General features: G+C 48.8%; 1 protein-coding gene and 1 non-coding gene across 3 annotated transcripts in view; both read left to right on the forward strand.

The window, feature by feature from the left end:
• Nucleotides 1–23,491, forward strand: part of BSN (bassoon presynaptic cytomatrix protein) — a 110,144-nt gene that overhangs the window by 34,668 nt on the left and 51,985 nt on the right. The gene's annotated exons all lie outside the window — the stretch shown is intronic.
• Nucleotides 21,148–21,251, forward strand: LOC111762637 (small nucleolar RNA U13). Its single transcript, XR_002795708.1, has one exon. It is a non-coding gene; the product is annotated as a small nucleolar RNA U13 (small nucleolar RNA).

The raw sequence follows: 23,491 nt of genomic DNA on the forward strand, positions 1-23,491 counted from the left end.
GTTTCTTTTCTTTTCTTTTCTTTAAATTTTATATCCCCCCCCCCGCAGCTTTTGCTTATTCTCTGCACTCTGTGTCCATTCACTATGTGTTCTTCTGTGTGTCTGTATTTTATTTATTTTATTTCCCTCCCCCACTTGTGGCTTGCTTGTTGTCTGCTCTCTGTGTCCATTCACTGCATGCTCTTCTATTTTTTTTTTTACTTGTCTCCCTTTATATTGCGTCAACTTGCTGAGTTGGCTCTCTGTGGCACTTGTGGGCTGGTGGCTCTCTGGGGCGAGGGCGACCCTGCTTTCACAAGGAGGCCCCAGGATGTGAACCCAAGGGCCTCCCATATGGTAGATAGGAGCCCAACTGATTGAGCCACAGATGCTTCCCTCTTCCTGTTTCTTGGTGTGGATTGTAATTTTTTGTTGGTGTCTTGGCATCTGGCTTACTAGAGTACTTATTCTGGGTGCAATTTTTCTCTTTAGGGCTTCCTGCCCTTTCTCCCTTGCTGGTTGTATAGTAGGAGCCAAGGGATGTACTTGGTGCTATAAGCTGTGGAGGCTCAAGCTTCCCTCATTGCCCCAGGGACCCATGAAGCTTTTCCCAACTTTCTCCTTTGTTCGGAGGTAGGGACAGAGTTACAGCTGTGTAGAGTAATCCAAGTTGTGCAGGCCTAGATTGTATTTGCCCAGAGAGACTGATGAAGCTTCCCACCCCTTTCTCCCTTGCCTGGGGCGGGGATGGAGCTGCAGATGTGGGCAGCAGTCTATGCAGTGTGGGTCCAGGATGACCACTTTTGCCCTGGTAGACTTCCAATTATTCAGTCTGTGCCAGCCAAATACACCGGCAGTTACCTGGATAGGCTGGTGCAGGGCCCAGCCAGAGGTGGGGCTGAAGTCTAGGCAGGGGCTGCAGGCCGATCTGGATGAGAGAAACCGGCTCCTACCGTCACTATGATTTTCCGTCGGCCTGCCTTCCCTTCAGGCTGGGGCAGAGTCAAAATGGCGGCCACCAGCCTCTTTCTGACTTGGACACATTCACACCCCAGCTGTTCCTAGTGTTGTACCTTAGCCAGCTGAGTCTACCAATCAGTAGACAGTTGGTGGCCAACTATCTCCTCCTCCCCTGTTTTTGGGAAATAGAGCTTCCAATTCTAGCCACAGAATAGCTCTGGGGAGCTTGCGCTGCCAGAGTAGGATAATCACCAGCCTCCGCGGCTTGTCTGATAATGTCCCAGAGAGGCTGGCGCAGGTCCCCCCAGCTTCTTCCCTGCTGGAGGTGGGGTTGGGGCCTAGGCTAGAGCTGCAATCTGACCTGGATGGAAAGAAGCTGGTCCCTACCAGCACTGTGATGTTCAGTCTGCCCCGCTTCCCCTCATGCCAGGTGTAGAGTTAAGATGGCAGCTCGTGGCCTCTTTCTAACTTGGACAAGTTCCAACTTTAGCTGTTCTTGGGATTATACTTTAGCCCGCCAAATTTACTCATCAGTAACTGAAGTTGGTGCCCAACCATCTCTTCCTCCCCTGTTTTTGGAAAGTGGAGCTTTCAATTCCAGCCACAGAACAGCTCCTGAAGTAGCTTGTGCCTCCAGTGGAGAATGGGCACCAGCCTCCAGGGCACGGAGTGCTCTGCTTACGATTCTTCTCTGCAGATCGGCAGTTTCCTCCTTAAATTCCTTCAAGGATGTTGCAGGATGCTCTTCTGGTCTCCTGGAGCTTCTAAACAAGTGCTTCAGCTAGCTCCAGATAGCTCCTTACTCAGCCACCATCTTGTTGGTTGTCCCCCATTTTAACTATTTTAAGAACATCATTCAGTTGCTTTTATTACTTTTACAGTGTTGAACTACCATTACTATCTTCCATTACTAAAACTTTTTCATCACCCAAAACAGAAATTCTGTACTCATTAAGCAATAACTCCTCATTTCCTTTCCCCCCAGCTCCTGGCAACCTCTAATTTATTTTATGTCTCTATGAATTTGCTTATTCTAGATATTTCATATAAGTGGAAGAGTGATTTACTTTTAAGCCTAGCTTCCTAGGAGTTGCCCCTGGATCAGAGTAGCTTATTGTTCAGCCAGTATTTCACCAGAGGTTGTGCTTAAAGCTCTTTGTGCCAGCGTGGCTTCCTCCCTTGCCCCGCATCCTGCTCTGATTGCTCCCTAGTGGGAGTAGCCTAGCCTAGTGCCTGTGTATAGCCTTTCCAACCCCTGGGGCTGTTGCTCTCCTGCTTCTTTCTGTTAAACCTCTGCTTTCTGCCCTTTCGTTTATTGCTACCAGCAACATGGAGCTGTGAGCACCCTCCACTGTTTTTCCCAATGTCCAAAGGCCTGGAATTCTCCACCTCTGTTACAATGCAAGTCAGTGCCCTGGGGCAGAGCCATGGAGCCCTTCATCGTTACCTCCTATGCCTCTTCCAGGGAGAATCTCTGCCCCACTGCACAGGAGCTGAAGGCGAAATAGTGGCCCTTTTCTCCCTGCGTGACATCTCTGCTCTGTGAGCAGGTGCTGGGGTCTTCTCGGCCTGCTTTCTCAATATAGAATCTCTTCTCTCTAAGTAAGCTGGCGCAGAGGCAGTTGGGGCCCCACTATTCTTGTCCTGCTGTGCCCAGAGAAGAGCCTCCACTCTATTAGTAACGGTGGGTGGGGGCAGGGCCCTCCCAACCACACCTGCCTGGAGCATGGCTTCTGCAACATGAGGCTGCGGGGCACGAGAGAGGGAGCTCCCCCAATCAAACCTGCTTGGAGTAGAGCACCCACAGTAATGTTTTTTTTTTTTTTAAAAGATTTATTTATTTATTTAAAAAAATTTGTTTCTCTTCCCTTCCCCCTGCCCCCATTGTCTGCTCTCTGTGTCCATTCTCTGTGTGTTCTTCTGTATCCACTTGCATTCCTTTGTCTCTTTTCATTGTGTCATCTTGCTGCGTCAGCTCTCCATGTGTGCAGCGCCACTTCTGGGCAGGTTGCGCTTTTTTTGCACGGGGCGGCTCTCCTTGCAGGGCATACTCCTTGTGTGGGGCTCCCCTACATGGGGGACACCCCTGCATGGCACAGCACTCGTGTGCATCAGCCCTGCATGTGGGCCAGCTCACCACACGGGTCAGGAGGCCCTGGGTTTGAACCCTAGCCCATGTGGTAGGTGGATGCTCTGTTAGTTGAGTCAAATCCGCCTCCCCCACAATAATGTTTTTGTAAGACAGAACTGGGGGTAGGGGAAGGGAGACTCTCTTTTCTTACTAAGATAGTAGATTTTCTTGAATGAGTGTTTCACCATTTGCTGTATGCCTGTAGGACAATTTCCAAAAACTTTAAATGATTGGCCTTTATAATTTCTTCCAATTAAATGGTTGTCTTGAAGGGAAGAGGATGCACTGACTCCTCTCTCCATCTTTCTGAAGTTCCGCCCTAAGTACTTTAAAAGTAGATTGCAACTCCTTGGTCTAAAGCCAGACATTGTTCTTCCTTATCAATTCCTACTTACTGTGTGCATGGCCTTGTCCTAAGAACCTTCCTTGGTGGGTAGCACTGACTCTGTTGCCAAAGATTTGCCCAATGAAATAAAGAAAAGCAAGACACCTTGAATTTGCTTCCCTAGATAAGCGGTGAGGGAGGCCTACCCTGTGCTTAGGCCCTGGCCTGCTTCTGGGAACGACACAGGGATGGGCCTTCTGCCCTCCAGGAGCTAGAAAAAAACTCAAAGGGAAGCAAGCAGATCATCACCAAGTAAACTGGGGTATAATGTATGAGTTGGGGCAGAAATGGTAGGTAGACGATGCCGACAACAACATTTGTGCCCGTTAAGGATAGAAGAAAGAGAGAAGCTTGGGAGAGGCATCCGGCATTGGTGCCCTGAGCCTAGGCCTTGAAGAACTGGCCTGGGATTGGAATGGGGGTGCGGTGGGGAGGGTGATTAAGGAATGAGGTTTCAGGCAAGGAAGACAGCCAAGGCAGATTGTGGGTTCTACAGGGACTGTGAGGAGGCAGTCTGGCTGGAAGGGAGCACCTCCAGACATGAGGTTGAGTGGGGCAGCGGGACCAGAGAGCAGGGGGCCTGGAATGGCTGGCTGAAGGGTTTGGACTTGAGTCTAGTCTAAAGACAGTAAAGAGGGAAACGGACTTTGGCCCAGTGGTTAGGGCGTCCGTCTACCACATGGGAGGCCCGCGGTTCAAGCCCCAGGCCTCCTTGACCCGTGTGGAGCTGGCCCATGCGCAGTGCTGATGCGCGCAAGGAGTGCCGCGCCACGCAGGGTGTCCCCCGTGTAGGGGAGCCCAACGTGCAAGGAGTGCACCCATAAGGAGAGCCGCCCAGCGCGAAGGAGGGAGCAGCCTGCCGAGGAATGGCGCCGCCCACACTTCCCGTGCCGCTGACGACAACAGAAGCGGACAAAGAAACAAGAAACAAGACGCAGCAAAAAGACACAGAAAACAGACAACCGGGGGAGGGGGAGGGGGAGGGGGAGGGGGAGGGGGAGGGGGAGGGGGAGGGGGAGGGGGAGGGGAATTAAATAAATAAAAATAAATCTTTAAAAAAAATTAAAAAAAAAAGACAGTAAAGAAGCTGTTAAAAATTGATGAGGTTGGGAAGTGGATGCGGCTTAAGTGATTGAGCTCCCACCTCCCACATGGGAGGTTCATGATTTGGTTCCTGGTACCTCCTATAGAAGACAGCAAGCTGTGCAACAGGCAGGCATGGCAAGCTGACACAACAAGATGATGCAACAAGAGACACAAGAAGAAAAACATAATGAGAGATACAGGAAAGCAGGGTACAGAGGTACCTGGTACCTCCTAAAGAATATGAGCAAGACAGCAAGTGTGGCAAGCTGATGCAACAAGATGGCACAATAAGAGACACAGGAGGAAACGCATAATGAGAGACACAGCAAAGCAGGGAATGGCGGTAACTCAAGCAATTAAGCGACTTCCTCCCATATTGGAGGTCCTGGGTTCAGTTCTAGGTGCCTCCTAAAGAAACAAAGAAGATTAATAGATAAAACAAGTGCAAACAATGATGGGGTGGGGAGAAATAAATAAATCTTAAAAATAATTGACAAGGTTTGTTGGAAAATTCTGGCCACTGATCCATCACATGCATGGAAGAGAGGAGCCTGAAGCCCTGCAAATGAGTGGTGACTCTTGTCACAGCCGGGAGCTCCATCTTGGAGCCAGTGACAGAGACTGTTGAACATGGGTCTGAGATGGAAGAATGGACCTCAGGGAATCAAGAGGGAGTGGACGAAGAGACATCTTCAGGACCGGGTCAAGGCTGCCCCTGAGATAAGGTCCATTGCCAGTGGCAGAAACGAACTCTGTCAATCAAAGAACCCCTTCCTGGGGAGTAGACAGGGGAGCTGGTTCTCCAAGAGGAAGGGAAGCAGGAAGGGCCTGGGCTCCAGAGAACGGGCAACCAGGGGGAAGCGTGGCCTGCAAGTATGGCTAGGAAAAGTGGAAGGGCAGAGGACGTAGTTTGCAGAACAGGTAGCAGTTATGACTTGAATATCACACATGAGCCCTTTTCCCCAAGATTTCCTCAGACATTAAGGAGGTTCTTGTGCTCTTGGGCGTGGTAGGTCTGACGGGCTTTGCATTCTTCATGGACATGGTGTGAGTGACTGGAAGACTAGAGAGCTCTTGATAAGAGTATGGTTTCTTTGAATTTGATTTCTGAGTACAGCACCTCCTCCAGTGCCGCCTTGTCCTCTGCATGACCATAAAGGTGGCAAAGAGCTCGCACACAGAGCCCAAGGCCCTGGTGGTAGCTTCAGGGGTAGGTTCCCTTCAAGGCATTTCCTCACTCAAGTTGCTCTATGGTATCCCTTTCTGAGTCTAGCCTCGTTTATGTCCAGACTCTGAATACCAGGAGAAGAATTCCTTAGTTTTTTGGTATGTATCACTAGCATGGTTTGCTTCTGAAGAATTATTCTTTTATTTTCCAATAACAGGTAGCTATTAGATTTCTGAAAACTGGATCTGTTTTAATGAGTCACTTAGCATTTGGCTGAAAGAGAGAGGACTCCATCTGGTGCCTTTGCGTGGTCCTCAGTTCTGTTGTCTGTGACTGAGCTATAAGGGAAACAGGAGAACTTGGCGTTCTGTGTGCTCACCATGACTGGCCCTGCCTGGCAGGCGCAAACCTCACCCAAGTAGATATACGGGGTAGTGGACCCTGTTTCCTGAAATCCTCTCAGCTCAATCCCTGCAACCAGCTCACTGTGTTGGGTGAGTGGGGCTAGAGGGCAGGAGCCAAGGGCTCCTTGTCCACTGACCTGGGCCAGCTCTTTCCTTGGAGTGCCCTTGAGTTTGCCCATGGGTCTCAGAGAAGCTTCTGCCACAGGACTGGTTTCAGGTCCTCTTGGCCTGCTGTGCCCTGACGCTCTCCTCTGTGACCCTGGGGCAGCAAGACAACTCGTTCTGACTGCATTGGCTCTCTGAGGGCAGGTGGCAACACCTCAGATCAGGAGGGGTCCTGGGAGCATGAAACGATATAGGGGAAGGGGCACAGGCTTGGGGCCAGAGAGGCCTGGGTACCAATTCTGGTCTTATGCCCATTACTTCCTCTTTAAGTTTTGGTTTCCTCATCCAGACTTCCATTGCAGAGCCCTGAGGAGGAGCAGCAGAAATGATGGCTGAGAAGTGCCTGGGGTGTGCTAAAAAGTAGTTTCTTTACTCGACCCCATGCCTGGCCTGCTCTTCCTGCACACTCCCCTCTTTCATCAGCAACAGATCATCCGCGTGCCTGAGGGAAAGAAGAGGTGTGGGGTTCTGTGAGTCAGGGAAGATGCAGTACAGAAGATGCTGGCACTCCACACAGCTCCCTGCACCGGGCAGCAGCTCTGGGGGCTTGAGGAGGACGGGGCCTGCCATTCCTGGAGCGGCGCGCTCTGCCCAAGGCCCTGGGCAGCCCATCAGCTGACCCACTTGGCCACTCACATCGCTGCCTCTCGCTGGGCAGCTGGGGCCTGCCCTTCCATGCCTGGGGGAGGGGGTAGGCCCAGCCAGGCCTGCCCCGCCCCTGCTGGCTCCCCCGGGAACTGCCAGTCCCTTGCGGGTGCACAGGTCCTTCTCTGCCTCTCTCGCCCTGGAGGCGTTTTCTGAACCGACAAGGGAAGTGCCCTGCCTCAGGACTTGCTGTCATCCAGTCAGTGTGGGACCTTGGTCCACGCCTCCCGTAGCGCCAGGTGAAGTGGCTGCGTGGCCCTCTGAGCAGATGCCCCTGGCTTTGCCTGACCCCTTCTTCAGTTTCCCAGCTACATGGGTGTCTCACAGGGGTATATCACACATCCAGGTTCAAATTATCTTGTGCATGATAGGTGGAGTTTTGAATGCTTCTGATTGTAGTAAATTTGAAATTGTAAGGGAGAGGACGAGGTTCTGTTACCGGATTTTGTCTAGGTTCTTGGTTATACTGCAGAAATGAATTTCAAGAGCACGCTGGGTGAGTTAGGCCAGTGATTTATTCAGGCAGGGAGGGACAAGAAATGGGAGAAAACAACAGAGCAGGGGTCCTAGGTGGAGAGGAAGGGGGTGGAAAGTGATAAAGCGGGCTGATTACAAGCTGCAGTTCCCCGTTATAGGTTATGAATGCCCAGGTTTACTTGCGTGGCCACATGGCAGAGGAAAGATGGCGAGAGCGGTGCGCAGAGGGCAGGAATGGTTCAGTGGCGAGAGGGCGGAGCGCGAGAGCGAGCTCAGGCCCTCAGGCCCCCCGGTGGCTTTTTGAACTGTTAGTTATTCCACCCCTTTGCTAATGGCAGGTTTGCTGTTTGCTATTTTGATTGATTACCCCACCCATCCATCCCCCGTGAGGGCCCAATGATAGAGTCCTTAGGGAATATCCCGGGCTTCTCCTGGCTTCCACAAGTCTTTGTTCTGAATAGCAGAATCTTGAGGGTAGGGGGTCTTTTAGCAGGCATTTGGGGGTTACTGATGTCCACATGGACTTCTTGCCAGGTTCCAGATCCCTCTATCGATTCCCTATCTTACTACCTGCTTCAGTTCAAAGGGTTTGTTCTCCTCTTCTTACCTGATGTTCTCAGTGCCAAGCATGGCTGGGCTCCACCCAGTACTGCAGGCCCTTTGTCCAAAGGCAGATTCTTCAGCTGTTGAATTTGAGAGCTAACGCAGTACCCGGGGTGTGGGGGCACATGTCAGAGGGATGGGTGCCAACAGGGTGGCTCTAGGGGATGGGCAGAGCTGCCCTTTTTGGGTCACAGAGAAGTCTCTCCTTACTCTTCCACAGGAATATAAAAAACAAGCAGGTCCAATTTCTGGACAGAGCTTTTACCATGGTGTGGGAAGCCAGTACTTCGGTGCTTCTTTCCCCCCCTCCGCACTGGCTTTCAGGTCAGAAAGCACCAAGGGGTCTCAGGCCGGAAGGGGGTTTCCCTGGAAGTCTCACAGAGCAGGCTCTGAGAAGCCTCCTACACGAGGCGTCTCCAGGTGCAGCCCGGCACCCTGTGCGCAGCGGCTGCTCAGCCAGCTCCTGTGTTAATGACGCAGATGCTGGGCTACCTCGCTCGCGGCCGCCTCGGACCCCCTTTCTGTGTCTGGGGCAGGGCTGGGCGTGGAGCCGGCCTTTAGCCATCCTAGGTGGCTGAGGATATTTCCTGGCCGCCACCAGGGGCAGGCCAGGGGCCGAGTGTGTCCTCAGCACGGGGTCTGCAGACTGGGCAGGAGCTCGTCGAAGAATCTGGGCCAGAGTCCTGGCCTCTCCTGTGGGGGGCTGCGGAGAGCGGGGCTGCCGGCTCCACTGTCACAAAGGCCTGCGGATTTCTTAGTTTATCTCGGCTTCCCTGTTGCAGCAGAATCTGGAAGAGAGCTGACAAGTACAACGCTTGGTAAAAGGCTAGAGTAGTAGAATTTGCAGTAGCTGGATTCTGAGAAAAGCAGGCTCAGCTTTTCGTAATGACTTCCGACTCCCGATTAGAACTGCCTAGCTTCAGGAACTTTCCCCCAGAGTCGAAAAACTGGGACACGACACAGCTTAAACTTGTCCCCAGGTGGGATCCCAGTGCAGCGTCTGTAAGCCTCCGAGGCTGGGGCTGGGTCAGAACTCCTGGGCCACACTTGGGAGCTCGGATTTTCCCAGCAGACAGGGTTGGGAAATGTGGACATTTGGCTGGCGCTGGAGCCAAGGCTCCTGAGGAGCCTGTGGGGAGGTGGCTGAGAACTTGCCTGACCAGCCGGATGGCCCCTCGAAGAGCTGACCTGGGAGGGGGCCTGTGGAAGTACCTGGCTGCCTGGGAGGCCCCCGTGAAGGATGCCTCAGCCACCAGACAGGACACACCCAGCAGTTCCAGAAAACTCAAGGGCTTTGCACGCTGCAGGCCTCAGGGTAGGAATGCACTGTGATTTGCTCAGACAGATGTTTAGTCCTTGGGGTGTGCAAAGGGAGAGTCCCCGAGGTTGGCACCCTTGCTTCTTCTGGTGTCCCAGGTCAGAAGCATCTGGAAAGCCTAGGAGGTAATAGAGAGCCCTTCTAGGAGCTGCTGGTCTGGGTCTCAGCTCTGGGCAGGGCCTCTGGCCTGGCCTCCTGCCTTCCTCCTCCTTCCTCTGACCTTCCCATCTCCCAGCATGGGCCCCCAGCTCTCCTGGCTCCCCCTGGAGTCTCCTGCTGATGAACTGTCACCCAAGTCCTTTGAATAAGGTGGGGGCGGGGAGGCATTAGTGTATGAATTACAAAGCAAAAACACTCACCTTTTTACTGAGTTTTAACTGACGAAGCCAGCTCCATTCCTTCACTGTAGTAAAATTCAATCTTTGGAAACCTTTCCCTTTGTAATTTGGGATAATCTGGCCAAGGCAGAGGTTTGTAAAAGACAAATGGTATAAATATGACTGTTCAACTCATCTAAGAGAAGAAGTTGCATTCTCTTAGATGAATGACCATTCGCAGGTCATTTCCTGTAAATCTTGCCTAATAACAAATTATTTATCATCAATTATAACAGCCCATGGAACTTCTGCTTCCTTCAGCTGGCAAGCAGGACTGCATGTAGTAGGTTCTGGGAGCCCCTGAGAGACAGACGGTGAACAGACGGTACCCTACGGTGGGGCAGTACTGGGACTGGACTGGTCCAGGGTGCACAGGGAGGGAAAACCCCAGATAGGGTCCACATATGTCAGCTTTGAATGGGGCTGTGGAGGCCTATGGCTAGCCCTCTGGAGAACTTATGGGCAGAGGTCAGGAAAACATCTGCCTTTTCAATGAGCTCCCAGGTCCCAGGCAGGGGCATGTGGGTGATGCTCAAGAGAGCAGGCTGGTGTGACAGGCAGGGCTCCACTCAGCCATTAAGGAGTTTGGGCTGCGCTGGCTTCAGGAGGTCTGGGTACCTCCTGAAATAAAACAGAAATGTTAGTAAGTGTGTACATTTTTTTCCCCTAGGGAAAAGTTCTGAGATCTTTAATCAGATTTATTTACAAAGGGGTCCATGCTTTAGAAGACTCAGAACATGCACAAGTGGAAAGCCAGAGAAAGACAGCATTTGTTTTGGATTGTAAGATGTTTTTGGTTAAATATGATGAACCAAAATCCTCTCTGTTTAATCTTAGTGATCTAGCTGAAAACTGCAAGAACAAGAAACAGAAAACTCTATCTTCGAAAACTTTATCTTCGAAAAAACTAACAAACACCCATCTGCCCTGACACGCAATAGAGAATGGCCAGTAACTTTACAGGGAAAATAGTCATGGGGCAGGGAGAGGCTTGCCTTTGTGGAACTGGAAAAGAGAGGTCAGAATCCAGAGGCCCAAACCACTAACCCACTCCTTGAATTGGTTAGCAAAGCCAACATACGTGGGGAAGCTTATGGAATGTCCCTGGATGCTGTGTGATGCCAGGGGGTTCCTGGAGAGGTGTGGTTGTCCAAGTAATTGAGCAAAGTGTGGCAGATGGGGGCAGGGAGTGGGGGAACCATGGGTTGCCACGGCTCTGCAGGCAAAGGAAATCCAAAATAGGGATCCCTGGAGAAGATAACCGAACAAATGGAACACAAAACAGTCAAAGATATAATAGGAGAAAAAAAAATATTAATTAAAGTAAAGGAATACATAAATCTACTATTTGAAAGGGGATACTAAATTTTGGGAAAAATAGATATGGAATCTTCAACTCAAAAACGTACCTTGGTGAAATCACTGCATTTCAAATAGAAAAAAAAATTCTATTTGAAAAAGTTAAGATAGCTTTAAGGGAAGATGATTAGGCAGACTCAGAGCTCTCCTCAGCAGGAGTCAATGCTAGAAAAGAAAGGGCTATCTCTGCAAATTCCTCAGGGAAAGAACGTGTGAACTCAGCCTTTTATATGCCGTCAAAGTGTTGTTTAAGTGAAAAGGCCACAAAGATATTTTCAGACGTTGAAGAATTCAGGGAACATGGTTCCTATGAGCTCTTTTAAAATGATGAATGAGTGGGGAGCGGGTGTAGCTCAGTGGTTGAGCACGTGCTTCCCATTTACGAGGTCCCAGTTTTGCTCCCCAGTAACTCCTAAAACAAAAAAAAGAAAAGAATGAATGAGAATAAATGAATGAAAACTGCTAGAGATAAATTCCATAAAATACAAAAGAAGCCACGATTCAAGGACTAGTAACTCCTCAACAGAGTCCCTGGGCTAAGGGGACAGTGTCCACCACTCACTTGCCCTCAAGTGAGCCATCATTCATCACATACTGTCTGTCACAGGCACCACAGTTCAAGGGACAGTCAGCCTTTGGGAGGTCTTTCCTGGTACCTTACAAAGTTACACGGAACTCATGGCATTTGATGCTTTAGCTGATTGATGTGCAGATACCCAGGATAAGATCCAGCAGGCCAGCTCTTATGGCTCTGGAGAAGTCACAGGATGGAAGTGAAAGTGGGACTGAGAAGGTCAAAAGTGAACACTCCCTACATCTATTGGTCCCCTTATGGTGGGCGAGGGATGTGACCTGAGGTGGGCTGGGCCCAGCTTTGAGGGAGGACCTCCAGGAAGCTAACATCACTTGCCAAGTCCAAGGGCTTGGTGGTGGCCTCCATCATGGATGGCGGGTCCATGGCCTTTGTGCTTATGTGCCCTACTCCTAGGTTCATGGTAGACGTCACCCTAACTGATGGCAGCACCTTTTCCTATGAATCCTTCGCAAACCCAACCTTCCAGCAACCACTACCAATGAACTGATTGGAGGGAAGTTACCTCTATTTCTCATCCTTGTTCTGCAACCTGGAGACTGGCTAGACCTGAAAGGAACCACCAAGGCCAAATCAGATTGTCTTTGGAGACCCACTTGGGCCTCAGGGCTTGCTCTCATTGAAGTTACAGGCAGGTTCCCACCTTGCTCCCGGCCTCCTGGCTGTCTCTGCCAGCTTCCCCTGGCCTGCGTTTGATGGCAGCAAATCTTGCTCCTCCCAGTCCCTCCTGCCACATTCTTTCTGGTCCTGACCCACCTGCAGTCTCATCCCAAACTCGGTCAGCAGCAGCAAAACAGACAGAACTCGCTGCTTTCAAAATGTTCTCCATTGGCCCAGAGAGGCTGGCCTGGGACCAATTTGAGGCTTGTCATTTGGCCACAGGAAGTGTCCCGACTGCCAGACCTTCCTGAGTGGAGGGGATGAGTGGAGGTGGTGGGCACCTGTTCACACTACTGGCTTCTTCACATGGGTTGGTCTGCCCTGGGGTGTCAGTGTGTCTATGCCCAAGTGCATCAGTGTACACCTGCTGTGGGGGCCATCACCAGGCTGGCGTTGTGCCTCCTCCCCACCTGTGCTAAGGAAGAACTAGCCAGCTCTCTAGGTTACTCTGGGGTCTTTTGGGTTTTGGAACTTCAACCTCACAGTGGGGCTGCAGTGTTGAGGGTCTTGAAAGTCAGCCTCACAGGGACCCCCACTTGTAGCATGCCCCCTGTCCTGGGAACCTCAGGGACTGGGATATGGCACCTTCCCATCCAAGCCAGCAGGTTATCCTCCAGCTCCAGGAGAGCATGGCAGAGTCTCGTCCATGGTGCCTGCTTCCTGCCTGAGTGCCGTGGCTGAGTGTGACGGAGACTCACTCTGAGCCACTGCAGTCAGCAGATTAAATTCCTTCTGGTCCACGGGCCTGCTGAGGCCAGCCCTGTGTGGCCAGGGGCCTCCTGTCACCTCTCTAAACTCACTTTCCTGGAGTGGGGGTCAGGAGAGAATCTGCTCTAAACAACCAACAGACACTCCTTGAAGGACTGAGGTTCAAGGATTTCTCAGCAGTGGCCTCCAAACTGGGGCACATGTGCCACTGAGGCATGGGGAAAATATGAAAACTCCTATTTATGCTTGGTTTTTAGCTCTTCCTTTAAAATGTCTCCATTTATGAGAGTGTTCTTTATAAATAATATATATGCCTGTAATTGATGGATAAATATTCATATAACGAGGAGGCACAGACATGTTTTATTGATGGGGTGCATGATCAAAAAGGGAGGAAACCACTGGCCTGAAGACTGGAAAGGTCAAGAAACGTTTTCTTTTGTGAAAACTGGAATTTTTTTCCTAAGCCCAACGTTTCTGAGCTCTCACATCCATTCCTGAGACGGGATTTCCAGGGTCCATATCCAGGACCCCAACACCTACCATTCTGCAGGCCCCGCTCATCTGGCTGGTGGCCCAGTGGCTTTTCCTGACATTGGCCTCAAAAGAGAGGGACCACCCACAGGCCTGCCGCCGTCATTGCCTATTACAGAAAGGTCAGACATGAATTTATCAAAACTTTGTTTGAAGCTCTGGGCTCTTCCGGCTCTGACTTCGAGAACCAGTTTTCTTAAGTTCCCTCCCCTCCTGGTGAACAAAGTCAACCATTTATCGGTGTGAAACTTCTCTCTTCTAAATGTTCTCCTGGAGGCGCTGGGGGGCATGCTCTAGAATGCGGCCATGTGGCATCCAGCTTGGCCCCCAGCCGCAGCCTGTGCCATCTCCACGCCTCCCTGCTTTTCCTTCCAGTCTTCTTCCACCCGGCAGGCCCTCCCTGGGCACGGTTCCCAGAGCAGCTCCAGGCCCCTTCCCACGGTGGACCAGGGCAGCCAGCTCTCTTGCTGGTGGCCCTGCCCCTTGGGCCTGTGCCAGCGTCAGGAGCACTTTTGGGTCACTGAGTCATGCTGACCACATGCCTCTCCTGGGGGTTCCTGACATCGGAGAGCCCAGCGTTCAACCAGTGAGACCTGGGTTATTTCTCGCAGGGATGGTCATGGTGTGGGCGGGAGGCCACAGGGCCCTGAGGACGGCTGCGGCAAAGCTGCCTGAGCTGGTGCTGTGCCGCCCGCCCAGCAGTGCTCCTGGGACTAGGGCCTCCTCCCTGCCTGGACACACGGCTTTGGGTTAAGCCTCGTTTCTGATCAGTTCTTAGCCCTAAGCGCTGAAAGGCGGGAGGGCCGGTAGAAATCCAGCTCTTTCTAGGTTTTCTGCCTTTTTTGGCCAACTTAAAAAAAAAATTTACTCTTAGATAAGGTATTTTAGTGTCCCCTGCTCAGCTGCCAGGCCTTTTGGAGCCTGTGACATCATCTTTCTGCCCTCTCCTGTCCTCTCTTCCAGCACTGCCTCCTCTGCTTCATGGCAGTGTCCTGCTCTACTCCCGGAGGCTGCTGGGAGGAGCACTGGCCTCAAGGGCCTTGCTGCCGATGATCCATGCCCACCAGGCCAGGCTTGCCCTGGGCTGGACTAGGTTTCCTATAGGCACCTCCCTCCCTCCCCTCTCCTGGCCAAAGCCACATTTCGGTGGAGACTTTTGCTTGTACCCCTTAAGGAGGACCTTCTGCAGGGCTCACCTTTGTCTTTCTGCGGAAGCCATGGGTTGCTCCAGGCACCCTGGCTGGCGTGGGGCCTAGTGTGTGGCACAGACAGGACGGCCCCAGGATCTGCCAAGGCCGAGCCTCCGTGTCCAGCAGGGGAAGGAGTGGCTTGATGTTGCTGGCCAAGCTCCAGGTTAAGTGGTCATCACTAAACGATGTGTTGCCCAAACTCATGCACCTTTCTGCTCAGTCGCGTACACGTACACTTACTGGGGGCCCATGCACTGCCACGCGGGCTCCTGAGTCCTGGCTCTCCGGTGGGATTGCCAAAGGGTCACAGACCTCTTCCTGGGGAGTTTCCACTTAACAGCTCTGCAGAAAAGAGAACCCAGGAACCCAACTGCAGTGCTTCTCACCCCTCTCCTGCTGCGCTCTGTCCACCCCGGTGTCAGAGGCAGTGGGGAAGGGCAGGGATCAGTGGCCGGGATGTTGGAATCCCAGCTCGACTGCCTGCAAGTCGTGACACCTTGGCAAATTACTTCCAAGTGCAGTGGTTTCCTTCTCTGTAAAATGGGCAAAATGGTTCCTCCCCCCTGGAGTGAGACTTAAGGGAGCTAACGTGCGGCAGGTGCTTGGCAGATGTCGCGGTGGCGACTTAGCAGGTGTTACCGCTGCTGTTGTCGGCAGAGCATTCTGTGCGGGAGGGCTGGGGTGGGGCGGGCAGCCGGAGAGGACTGCTTAGTGGTCAGACCCAGGGAAGGGCCAAGGGCCATGCCAGGCCCATGCCATGTTCCTCAGGTCTAAAACACCTTTGGGCCACATTTTACTGTCCTGAGTCATGGTGTGCCCATGATGAATCCATCCATTCAGAAAACACAGATTGAGCTTCTAGGACGTGCCAGGACTGTGCGAGGCATGTTCCTGTGAATGCAGAAGCCTGGCCCCGCCCAGAGCTGGTGGTCTAATGCCAGGGTCACAGAGGATACCCAGAGCAGTAAATGTTAAACAATGAGTCAGAAGATGCTTAGGGCCGCGGAGAACAAAGAGGCAGAAGGGACAGAAGCTACAGTTATTTATTTAGAAACAAATCAATTTTATTGCTACATATTAATAAAGCATACAATTCACCCAAAGTATCTAATCAGTGGTATTTGGTATAATCACAGAGTTGTGCATTCTTCACTCTTTTAAATAAAGTGGTCAGGGAAGGTGTCCCTGAAAAAGAACCAGTGGAGCAAAAGACTTGAGGGAGCCAGGGAGTAAGTGCCTACAGAAGGAGCAGCGATTGCGGATGTCCAGAGGCAGGGGTGGGCCTGGCATTGAGGGACGCGGTGTGAGAAGAAGATGAGACCAGAGGGAAAGAGATTCTCCCGAGACCTTATCAGCCATTGTAAAGCTTTCCCTTGGGGAGAGGAAGGCAGACAGTGAGCGGAGGAGGGATTAGGCTGACTGCTGTGTAGAGAGAATACGTAGAGGGCTGAGGGTGGAAGCAGGGGTCCAGCCAGGCTCCTGGAGGGCTAAGTCGAGAGGTGACAGTGGGCAGGATCAAGTGGGATATGCAGGTAGTGGGGTGCTCAGACTAGAGGCCAACAGGGTTTGCTAATGGACTGACAAGAGACAACAGAGGAAGAGAGGTGCCAGGGGTGACTCCAAGGAGAAAACTGTGGGAGCAGCACATGTGCGGGAAGATCAGGGGCTCAGCTTGGGCATGTCAACTGTGACGATGCCTGTAAGACCTCTCAGTGGGAATGTGGAGTTGGCAGTTAGACCTTTGCATTCACCTTCCTGATAGGAGGGCTGACACTCAAGAAAATCTGTCATATCACCTGCTGCTTACAAGATCAAGAAACAGCATCTCAGGGAATAAAACCAAGCGTTAACATTTAAAAATATTAAAATGTACAATGTGCTACACGAGATTACAAGACAAAGAAACAGGAAATGATGGTCCAGCCAAAGGAAGAAGAGAAAAATCCAGAAAACACCTACAGAGAAGATTAGACTATGGACATAGTAGATATATAGAATTTTTAACAAATGATTTTCAATATATTGAAAGTGCTAAAGGAAAATACAGAGAAAGAACTAAAGGATATTAGGAAAACAATGAATGAACAGTGTGCGACTCTCAATAAAGAGAGAGAGGGAAACGGACTTTGGCCCAGTGGTTAGGGCGTCCGTCTACCACATGGGAGGTCCGCGGTTCAAACCCCGGGCCTCCTTGACCCGTGTGGAGCTGGCCCATGCGCAGTGCTGATGCGCACAAGGAGTGCCGTGCCACACAGGGGTGTCCCCCGCGTAGGGGAGCCCCACGCGCAAGGAGTGCACCCATAAGGAGAGCCGCCCAGCGCGAAGGAGGGAGCAGCCTGCCGAGGAATGGCGCCGCCCACACTTCCCGAGCCGCTGACGACAACAGAAGCGGACAAAGAAACAAGACGCAGCAAATAGACACAGAGAACAGACAACCGGGGGAGGGGAATTAAATAAAAATAAATCTTTAAAAAATAAATAAATAAATAAAAATAAAAATAAAGAGAGAGAAAATTTTAAAAGGAACCAGGGAAGTGGATATGGCACAGGCCGTTGAGCATCTGCTTCCCACATGGGAAGTCCCAGGTTCAGTCCCCAGTGCCTCCTAAAAACAAAAACAAAACAAAACAATAAGCAAGCAAACAAACAAACAAAAAAAAACAACTCAGGGGAGCCAATGTGGTTCAGTGGTTGAGCGCCAGCTCCCCACATAAGAGGACCTGGGTTTAATCCCAGTCCGGTAAGGAAAAACAAAAAAGGAACCAAAGAGAACTACTGGAGTTGAAGACCACAATAACTGAAAAGGAAAATTCCCAGAAGGGTTTTCTTTTTTTTTTATTTTTTAAAGATTTTATTTTTATTTATTTAATTCCCCTTCCCTCTCCCGGTTGTCTGTTTTCTGTGTCTTTTTGCTGCGTCTTGTTTCTTTGTCCGCTTCTGTTGTCGTCAGCAGCACGGGAAGTGTGCGCGGAGCCATTCCTGGGCAGGCTGCACTTTCTTTCGCGCTGGGTGGCTCTCCTTACGGGGCGCACTCCTTGCATGTGGGGCTTTCCTACTCGGGGACACCCCTGCATGGCACAGCACTCCTTGCGCGCATCAGCACTGCGCATGGGCCAGCTCCACACGGGTCAAGGAGGCCCGGGGTTTGAACCGCGGACCTCCCATGTGGTAGACGGACGCCCTAACCACTGGGCCAAGTCCGCTTCCCAAGAAGGGTTTTCAATAGCAGATTGGAGCTGGCAGAAGAGAGAAACAGCAAACTAAAAGATAAAACAATTGAAGTGAGTCAGGCTGAGAAGCAGAAAGAAGAAAAAGAATTATAAAAGTGAAAATAGCCTAAGAGACTTTGGGAACACCGTCAAGCATACCAGTGTGTGCAGTATGAGGGTCCCAGAAGAAGAAAGAGAGAAAGGGGCAGAAGGAATATTCAAATAAATAATGACATAGAATCCCCTATATTTTTTATGTAACATTTATGTAATTTAAATATCTTTTAAAAAAATGACAGAAAACTTCCCAAACTTAGCAAAAGACATGAATATGGATATCCAAGAAGCCTAGAGAACACCAAACAGAATAAACTTGAAGAAAAATATGCCCCAGCACACACTGAACACGTTGTTCAATGCAAAGCACAAGGAGAGAGTTCTGAAAGCTGCGAAAGAAAAACAGCATGCTATGTGCAAGAGAATCCCGATTAGATTACACACCAGTTTCTCATCAGAAACCATGGAGGCAAGAATGCACTGGGTTAAATACTTGAAGTGCTGAAAAGAAAACAATTGCCAACCGTAGCAGTTTGATATGGTTATGAATTCCAAAAATAGATATTAGATTATGTTTGTAATATTATCTGTACCTGGGCGTGATTAAGTTATGATTAGGGCTTTGAATGGGCCATTGCATTAGGGCATTGAGTCCCTACCCCTTGGTGAGTGGGGACTCACAGATAAAAGGCATGGCAAAGGACAGAGTTGAGGGTTTTTGGTGTTGGAGTTTGATATTGAACCTGGAGCCCCAGGGAGAGAGACAGAGCCATTCACCTGATAGTTTATAGCTGACCTTGTGGAGAGAAACTAAGCCTCGAGAGCCTCATAGTCTACAGCTGACCTTGTGGAGAAAACAGAGGTGCCGAGCCCAGAGGAACCCAGGAAGCCTGAACCCTCGCAGCTGTCAGCAGCCATCTTGCTCCAACACTTGAAAATAGCCTTTGGTGAGGGAATAATTTATGCTTTATGGCCTGGTATCTGTAAGCTCCTATGCCAAGTAAATACCCTTTATAAAGCCAACAGATTCTGGTATTTTTGCATCAGCACCACTTTGGCTGAGTAATCCACTGACCAAGAATTTTATAACCCATGAGACTTTCTTACAAAAATGCACAACATTGTGATTATACTAAAAGCCATGGATTATATACTTTAAATAAATCATATGGTATGTAAATATATCTCAATAAAACTGCTTAATATTTTTTTAAATGAAGGAGAGATTAAGACATTCCCAGATATACAAAAGTTGAGGGAGTTCATTACCACTAGACCTGCCCTACAAGCAGTGCTAAAAGGAGCTCTTCAGACTGAAAGGAAAGGGCACGAAACAGTGGTTCAAAGCAGTGTAAAGAAATAAAGATCTCTGGTAAAGGTAACAATTTGGTAATTATAAATGTCATTACTAGTGTACTATAATCTTTACTATGTAACTCCACTTCTTCCTACAGGTGCTAAAATGCAAATGCATAAAAAGTAAGGATAAATCTATGACTTTGATATACGAAGCCATTGATGATATTCAAAAGTGTAATTTGTAGCTAGTACAAAAAATGGTGGGGAAATAGAAGCATATAGGAACAGCGTATGTTAATGTTATTGAAGTCAAGTTGGTATCAAATCAAATATAACTTATATATTTAGGATGTTAATTTTTAAAAAAGATTTATTTATTTATTTATCCCCCCCCCCAGTTGTCTGCTCTCTGCGTCCATTCGCTGTGTGTTCTTCTGTGACCTCTTCTATCCTTATCACTGGCACTGGGAATCTGTGTTTCTTTTAGTTGTGTCATCTTGTTGTGTCAGCTCTCCGTGTGGGTGATACCATTCTTAGACAGGCTGCACTTTCTGTGCTCTCCTTATGGGGCGCATTCCTTGCACATGGGGCTCCCCTACACGGGGACACCCCTGCATGGCAGGGCACTCCTTGTGCACATCGGCACTGCGTATGGGTCAGCTCCACAAGGGTCAAGGAGGCCCAGGGTTTGAACCGCGGACCTCCCATATGATAGGCGGACTCCCTATCCATTGGGCCAAGTCTGCTTCCCAGGATGTTAAATTTTAACCCCATGGTAACTACAATGCAAATATCTGAAAGATATATCCAGATAGAAATGAGAAGGGAGTCAATAAGTTACAACAAAATCAAATAAATATGAAAGTAAGGATTAATGGAAGAATTGAAGGTCATAAAAAGTATAAGACTTACAGATTTAAAAAAAAAAGGCCTACAGATATAAAAATAGGAAAATGGCAGAAGAAAGTCCTGCATTATCAATTGTATCTTTAAATATAAATGATTAAATTATCCCTCAAAAGGCAGAGATTGGCAGAATGGATAAACGAGCATAACCCAACTATATTGTCTTCAAGAGACTCACCTTAAATTCAAAGACATAAGTAAGTTGAAGTGAAAGGATGGAAAAAAATATGCCATGCAAAGAGTAATCAAAAGAGAGTGGAGTTGCTGTAATAATCAGATAAAATAGACTTTAAAGTAAAATATAGTTACAAGGTACAAAGACAGTCATTCTATAATCATAAAGGGATCAATTCAACAAGATGTACCCATAATAAATATATGTGCACCTAACAGCAGAGCCCCAAAATATATGAAGCAAATATTGACATATTTGAATACAGAAATTGACATTTCTCCATTAATAGTAGGTTATAATATACCAATTTCAATAATGGATAGAACATCTAGACAGAAGAGCAATAAGGAATACTTAAACAATACTCTAAAGCAACTACACCTAATAGACATGTATAGAAAATTTCACCCAACGAAAGAATACACATTCTTCTCAAAAGCACATGGATCATTCTCCAGGATAGACCCTATCTTAGGTTACAAAGCAAGTCTCAATAAATTTTAAAATATTGAAGTCATATAACATGTCTTCTCTAAATTCAATGGAATGAAGCTAGAAATCAATAACAGAGGGAGAAATGGAAAATTCACAAACATGTAGAAATTAAACAACATACTTTTAAATGACCAATGGGTTAAAAAGGAAACATAAGGGAAATTAGGAAATATCTTGAGGCTAATGAAAATACAACACACCAACACTTAGGGGATACTGAGAGGGAAATTTATAGCTTTAAATGCTTACATTAAAGAAGAAGAAAATCATTTTGTGGTTCATAAACATGATGAATGGGTGTTCATGTGCTTGTGTGAGTTGTGCCTCCCTCCAACCTTGTTACAACATTGGCACATTACCCGACTGACATGAAGAAAAGAAAAGAAGAAGAAAGGGACTTCTGGGAAGATGGTGGACTAGAAAGGCATGGAACTCTCTTCTCTCCCAGAAAAAATAGCTAGAGGACAGGTAGAAATGGCCTGGAAAAAAAATCGTTTAAGGTTTAGGACACTAGGGGAAGGCTAGACACTGCCCAGAAGAGAGAGGGGCAAAGGAAAAGAATCATAAAGGCAAAACAGTGAGTTAAAAGCTGCAGCTGCAAAAATCAGCATCCTGTCCCACCCTATAGACACTTTTGAATTCTCAGACCTTGGGACTGGTGGCTGCAGACAAAGGGTGCCCCAGGGATCCACCCCCCCAGGAAACGGGAGAGAGAGGGACAGAGCCTAAGGCTGACTCAGCTTTTGACCCACATTTAGCCCTTCTAGACTGGGTGAGGCTGTGCCATTGTTTGCTTGGGATCTGGCAAAGGACTAAAGACATCTGACCCTCTGAATCTCCCTCTCTACTGACCAGGACTGTTTGTTGAGGATAGAGGGGAGTGGAATTATTTCCTAACTGGGAAAAGGGAGGGGGGCTGCCAGCAAAGGTTGGAGAACTGTCTCTGAGAAAGTTTGAATTTAGAGGCTCTTAGCCTCCAGGCAGGATCTGCTATCACATTGATCCTGTCCATGTTGCTGTGAACACACTCAGACCAGGCTTTGAACTGAGAGGGTTGTCAAAGAGCGCCATCTGCTGGTGGAACACAGATGTGCATGTGAGGAAATTAAAATAAGTAAGGGAGGCTTTTTCCAGCCTTTACAGCCTCCCTCCCCATAGCCCTTCGAAGCATGTCTGCAACCCATTTCCAGCTCCAGGGCCCAGATTTGAGCAACTAACAGGGACAATCCTAAAGACCCAGAACAGGCTGAACCAAGAATCAAAGAACAACAGTAACACACCACCTCCCACCACTAAATCCCTACAAAAAAGAGAGAAAGTAAGCATCTGAAAAAAGTCATCATACTAATCAGATGGCTAGAAATCAGCATTAAATATGAACCATACTAAGCAAATGGAACACATGGCCTAAACAAAGGAATATATCAAAGCCCCAGATGAGATACATGATTTGAGACAACTAATCAACGAGATTCACACAAATTTTCAAAATCATAGTAATGAGTTGAAAGACAATATGGCTAAAGAGATAATGGACATCAAGAAGACAGGGAGAAAGCACAAAGAAGAATTTGAAAACCTGAATAGGAAAGTAACAGAGCGCACAGCAATGAAGGCCATGAGAGATGAGATAAAAAACATACCACAGGCATACAACAGCTGACTCAAAATGATAGAAGAAAGAATAAGTGAAACTGAAGACAGAACAGCTGGGGAAGCAGACTTGGCCCAGTGGTTAGGGCGTCCGTCTACCACATGGGAGGTCCACGGTTCAAACCCCGGGCCTCCTTGACCCGTGTGGAGCTGGCCCACGCACAGTGCTGATGCGTGCAAGGAGTGCCATGCCACACAGGGGTGTCCCCCGTGTAGGGGAGCCCCACGCGCAAGGAGTGCGCCCCATAAGGAGAGCCGCCCAGCGCAAAAGAAAGTACAGTCTGTCTAAGAATGGTGCTGCCCACATGGAGAGCTGACACAACAAGATGATGCAACAAAAAGAAACGCAGAATCCTGTGCCGCTGACAACAACAGAAGCGGACAAAGAAGACAACGCAGCAAATAGACACAGAAGAACAGACAACCAGGGTGGGGGGTTTGGGGGGAAGGGGAGATAAATAAATAATAAATCTTAAAAAAAAAAAAAGAACAGCTGAAATTGAAGAGAGAAAAGAAAGGAAAAGATTGAGCAGGGGCTCAGGGAGTTGAATGATAACATGAAATGCAACAACATACGTGTCATGGGGATTGCAGGAGAAGAGAAGGGAAAAGGGGCAGAAAGAGTATTTGAGGAAATAATGTCTGAAAATTTCCCAACTCTCATGAAAGAAATTAACTGACGTGTCCAAGAAGCACAGTGTACTCTAATCAGAATAAATGTGAATAGACTTCCTCCAAGACACATACTACTCAAATGTCAAATGTTAAAGATAAAAAGAAAATTCTGAGAGCAGCAAGGAAGAAGCAAACCATCACATATAAGGGATGCCCAGTAAGACTTAGTGCTGATTTCTTATCAGAAACCATGGAAGCAAGAAGACAGTGGAAAGATACAATTAGGATACTGAAAGAGAAAAACTGCCAGCCGAGAATTCTTTATCCAGCAAAATTGTCCT

The sequence above is a fragment of the Dasypus novemcinctus genome, chromosome 26 (assembly GCF_030445035.2).
Source record: "Dasypus novemcinctus isolate mDasNov1 chromosome 26, mDasNov1.1.hap2, whole genome shotgun sequence".
Taxonomy (NCBI): Eukaryota; Metazoa; Chordata; class Mammalia; order Cingulata; family Dasypodidae; genus Dasypus; species Dasypus novemcinctus.